Raw genomic sequence first — 6,000 nt, forward strand, 5'->3', positions numbered from 1 at the left:
CATGCATTGTTCCTCTCTTCCTCTCTGTCTTTATGCATTTTTAAATAAAGAAAAAAGAGTAAGCAAATAAGGTTTAAAAATACACTCTTTGTATTTTCCACAGTTTATGCCTCCACCTTGCCAGTCTTTCATTGGCTGTGCTTGGTTCTCCTAAGGGAGACTTTGGCCAGGATTTCCTGCTGGACAAATGTGGTCAAGTGGTAGAAAACTTTACTCACCTCAAAACTTAATTCTTTTCTTCATACTGGAAACAAAACCACCTCCCTCCAAATTATTGGGTTTATTGTGAAATTTCTTTATATAAAAGGGAGTGATCTGGTTTGCTCCACAAATGGCTCCAATGGCCAGGTATGGCACAGGTTGAAGCCAAGGACTGAGGGTCCATTTGGGCCTCCCATAGGGGAAGCAAAGACCCAAGTACTTGGGCCATCTTCCGCTGCTTTCATAGGTGCATTAGCAAGACTCTGGTTGGGAAGTGGAGCAGTCAGGAATGGAACCAGGCACTCTGATAAGGACATGCCAGCGTCACAGGCAGCAGCATCATGAGCTGCACCACAGAGTCAGGCTCCTTCTGATGCCGCCCTTTGACTAGAGATCTGCTCCCTTAGGTAAGCATTGAATTATTTAAATTATCGTTTTAATTGAATATCTTTATGGGGTAAATTGTGATAGTTGGATGTATGTTGGTGATTTGTCATGGTAAAAGCAGGTTGGTTAGCATTTTCATCTTTTGATAAATCAATAGCCTTTCTGATCAATACTTTATAATGTTGCATATTCCTGGGGAACAGGGTGATCTCGCAATAAATGTGGACCATGTGTGCTGATCAAATCAAGGTCATTACATCTCTTATTACTTTATGTTTGGCACCTCCCGGTGCCTCTGTTCTGTTGGCTCATAAAATGTCTAAGAGGTTATTGTGCACTGGAGCCAGCCCATGGGGGGAACACATAGGATTCAGTTTTGTCTTTACAGCTGCTGCTAATTGATTAACTTCAGCCCAGAGCTGGGGACAGCAGGTAGCAAGGCTGCCAGGGCAACCCTGAGTGCCACACGCTGCTCTGCCCTTTCTAGAACAATCTCACAACATGAATCAATTGTGCCACGAAGGGAAGAGGGACCAATAAGGATCACTGTCCTCTTCTGCCATCAGATGGTCATTTTTTAATGACAAAAACATTTGTTTGTTTAAGGCAATGTGAGCTAGAGATTGAGAGAGAGCAAGCCACCTCATCCACTGGCTCACGCACCACATGACTGCATCAGTCCTCTGGGAGCTCCGAGCAGGTTTCCTGAGGGGGTGGCAGGGACCCAATTCCCTGAGCCGTCTTCCTCCCTCTCACAGTGCCATGAGCAGGAAGCTGCTGTCAAGAGCAGAACCGCATGCTAACCCAGGGGCTCTGATGGGGGATACTGACGTCTTTTTTTTTTTTAAAGGACCTTTTTTTTCTATCTGAAAGGTAGTTACAGTAAGAGAAGGAGAGACAAATCTTCCATCTGTTGGTTTATTACACTTCCCATACCACTCCCTGTTAGTGTGCCTGGGAAAGCAGTGGAAGATGGTCTAAGTTCTTGGGCCCCGGCACCCACGTGGGAGACCTGAAAGAAGTTTCTGGCCCTGGTCCCCAACACCTGGGCAAGCTCCAGATGCTGCAGCCAAGGCAGCTGTCTGGCCTGCCTCCGAAGGAGCAATAGCTCTCAGCTACCAGAGGAGGGAGGCAATGTGCCGGCCTGGAACCTTCCAAGAGCCACACAGAAGAGTATAGGATTTCCAGGCCCACTGGAATTCTCCAAGGGCTTTGTTGCCTGCCCGGGGAGGGGAGGGAATTGCTGTTCACAGTCCAGGCCTGACCAGGCTTTCATGTCAGTCTGGCTGGGAGGCAGGATTTGGTGCTGCCTTTTGATGTACTCCACTGCTATCCTGGAGCTTACCCCTGCCCAGCCCCCTCAGCTTAGGCTACCTCGAGGGAAGTACCTCTCCTCCCTCCCCCTCTTTTCCTGGGTGAATAATTTTTAAAAATGCTTTCAAAATGAGGCACTATTACACAGTTATCAGAATGACTGTAACACAAAATGCTAACCATGGTGAATGCTGGTGAGATGCGAAGCAACAGGAACACTTAATATGGCTGGTAGGAATGTTACAAGGTAGTTATATGTCATTTCTTACATAGTCAATGATCCAGCAATCACATTTCTAGATAGTGACCCCAGAGAAATTATAAACTTTACGTTTAAAAATGTTCACATGATTATTTATAGCAGCTTTATTGCAAGTGCCCCAAATTGGAAACTGCCAAGATATCCTTCCAGTAGGTGGATGGGTAATGAAACCAAGGCCCATACGTGCAACGGGACATTATTTCAGGGATAAGAAGAAATGAGCCATGACAGGAAGTTATTTGGAAGAACCTTAAATGCATGTTGCTAAGTGAAAGAAACCAGCGTAACCATGAATACTGTATGGTTCCAACTACTTAACATTCTGGAATAATCACAGCTGTGGAAACAATAGAAAGATCAGCAGTTGAGAAGCGAAGTGACTGCAGGGATCTCTGTAACAGTGGATACTAGGCTTTGTGCATTTGCTAGAATGAGAAACAAGTCAAAAAACGAACCCTGATGCAACTGTGGATTTAGTGAATAATGATGGGCCAGTACTAGCTCATCCACAGTAACAGAAGTACCCCACCATTGCAACATGTATAGCATAAAGGAAACTGAAGAGAGAAGGGCATGGGGAGCGTATTTAGGAATTTTCTGCTTTTTCTTCAATTCTTTCAGAAAAAAGACATTTATTTGAAAAATCAGAGTTACAAAGAGAGAGGTTGAGATAGATTTCTTTCGTCTCCTTAGAAAGTCATACCAGCCATGGCTGGGCCAGGCCAAAACCAGGAGCTTCACTGGTCTCCCCACTGGGTGGCAAGAACCTAAGTATTCAAAACATCTTTTGATGCTTTTCCTGGTCACATCAGCAGCAAGCTGAATTGGAAGTGGAGCAGCCCGTGCACAAACTGGTGCCTATGTGGGATGCTGGCATTACAAGATTATCTGCTATGCCACAACAGCAGCCCTGTAATTCTCCTAAAACCCCAAACTCTTCTAGAGTCTGTTAGCTTAAAAAATGCAAAGCTTTATTAGCAAGAAAGAAGTATAGAAAAAGGAGAGAGAGCCAGAACATATGTTTCTTGTTCTGTCTTTGAGTGTCAATTGTTTGAGAGCAGAATGTCGAGAACTGTAATCATGATGGCACAAAGATAACGGCAAAACCCAGAACCAAAATAAGGCTTGTTCTATCAAGCTCTATCATGGAAAACACGGACGAGTTGGATTAACCATGCCTGTCTCCAGACTTCTTGTTATAGGAAGATAAATATCCCAATTTTATCGTTTTTTAATAGGTTGTCATTTGCACATAGTTGAAAATATTTTAACTTAATATATGGATACAATTAGTACATCTTGTGCACAGATAACCTGAGGTTATGAAAAGCTTACCTCCTTGCCCAGAAAAGTGGTAAATTGGGATTCAAACCTGATTGTCCTAACTTCTAATACCCCTGGTCTTTCAGTCTGATGTGCACTTCTCTTGCATGTCAGAAAAACGCACAATTTGGTGCTGCTGTGGTGACATATCAGGCAAATTCTCTGTTGGTTGCATCCATATGGGCACAGTTCATGTCCTGGCTGCTCCACATTCAGTCAGCTTCTTGTGTATGGCCTGGGAAGGCAGTGCGGATTAGCCCAAGTGCTTGGAAAGGAGCTTCTGACTCCTGCCTTGGATCAACTCAGCTCTGGCCTTTGTGGCCATTTGGGGAATAAATCAACATATGAACAATCTCTCTATCCTTCTCTGTAAAATCTGATTTTCAAATAAAAATAAATCAATCTAAAAAAACCCATATAATTTGTTTCTAACTGATATACAGAAAAGATATAGAGGGACACTCATTGCTGGGCAGGATCTGATGGTGGCTTCCAGCAGGTGAGGAGTGAAGATCCCAGCCCCTCAGTCCCATGGCTTCAGGGCATAAACTTTGCCAACAATGTGAATGGACTTGGGAGCAGAATTTTCCCTACATGAACACACTCGCTTCAGTCTGAGGACCACCATCCTAGGAGCCAGCCCACTGTGCCGGGGCTCTGGGCAACTCAGGGAAACTGGGAGATAACACATGGACAAAGTCTGAAGTAGCTACATTTGGGGTAATTTGTGACATGGGAATGAGAATGAATAAACTCTCCCCTGGATAAGCCATGTTTGGATTTCCCACAAGTCCATAACTTGTGTCTTACAAATCCTGACCATGACACAAATAGCAGACCTTACTTTTCAGATGGGTGAATGATGGTTCTGGAACAAAACAATCTGCTAGTACAGGGTTCTTATCTTTTGGCTTTGAGTCGCAGGAAACCTAAGAAATGTGTCTTTTGAACAAAATAATTCAATTGTCTTCCCTGAGACCTTGTGTCAATCTGATTAGCACACAAATTGTACTTTCCTTTGTCTCCTCTGAGCTATAGAGATTCTCTGTCTCCTGGTTTTCAGAGGGGCTCGTGATGCTAAGTAAGAAAGCACTGTCAAATTCAAGTGATTGGTTGTTATAGTTTCTCTTTTAAGGAAAAGCTTATCACCACCTCCCCCCTCTTTTTTTTAAAAAAGATTTATTTATTTTTATTGGAAAAGTAAATTTACAGAGAGAAGGAGAGACAGAAAGAAAGATCTTCCACCCACTGATTTATTCTCCAAGTAGCCACAGTGGCCAGAGCTGAGCTGATCCAAAGATAGGACCCAGGAGCTTCTACCAAGTCTCCCACATGGGTGCAGGGTCCCAAGGCTTTGGGCCGTCCTCAGCTGCTTTCCCAGGCCACAAGCAGGGAGCTGGATGGGAGGTGGAGCAGATGGGACACAAACCGGTACCCATTTGGGATCCTGGTGCTTGCAAGGTGAGAATTATCCACTAGGCTATCTCACTGGGTCTAGTTCCTCAGAATTCTTTAAAGGCCATGTCCAGCGCCACTTCAAACTGTCTTCACTTTTCTCTTTCCCCACCCTCCCTCTTTCTCTGTTTGACATGGCTCTTTGGATTGATAGGAAATTCAATAGGAGTCATAAAGAAATGCTTGCACGAGGTTTTGGAGACTAGACATGTTTATTACAACGGTATTATCAGTTCTTCTGCAGCAACAGCAGCAGCAGACAACCTGGCAGGGCATCAGGGCAAAGGCTGGGGCACGTCACTGGGCTTCCAGGCCCACAGTGCAGCCTTGGTACCACGTCTCCCACTGCCACACGGCTTTTGCCCTAGCTGTCCCCTGGACCTGGAACGTTCCTCCCTACACAGCCATAGGGCTTTCTTCTGCTCTTCCTCCTGATGACATTCATGCAGAGACCTGACCAGAAAGACCTGAACTAGAAGCCATCACTGACAGCCTCACTGCTGCCTTTATTTCCAGTATTTCCCACCTGCCGGGTACGTTATGTACTCCCTTCATTAGGACAGAGAGCAGACACTTTGTGTGATTATTTCATTGCTGTGTCCTCAATACCCCAGACTGCACTGAATGTTCAAGAACTACTTGTATGATTTCATTTACAGTCAGGACATTGAATCTCTTTTCAAGGCAGACAGGGGGAAAATGTGAATTTTTCAAAATTGTGTGGAATTTTCCCTCCTTTGCGCTCTCTGTCCTCCCAATAATAATCATAGAGTGTTGTGGAGTGTGCGTCAGGCTCCAGTTTTCCTAACTGTGGGATAGCTTAAAAGGCTGGAAATGCAATGTAGGGAAAGGGAGAGGTTAGGCTGTAATTTCCTTCTGATTGGGAAGAGCTGGGGTAGGATGGGTGATGGAATGAGTGTTGAACTAATGGGCAGGCACCCAAATCCCCAGGAGCCCAAGGGGGAACATGGTACCAGGAAAGGCAGGGGAAGGGCCAAGAAGCAGTCTACATCCAGCACGAAACAAAATGCAGCAAGGAAGGAAGAAAGAATTGTCTC

This window comes from Ochotona princeps, chromosome 18 (assembly GCF_030435755.1).
Source record: "Ochotona princeps isolate mOchPri1 chromosome 18, mOchPri1.hap1, whole genome shotgun sequence".
Taxonomy (NCBI): domain Eukaryota; kingdom Metazoa; phylum Chordata; class Mammalia; order Lagomorpha; family Ochotonidae; genus Ochotona; species Ochotona princeps.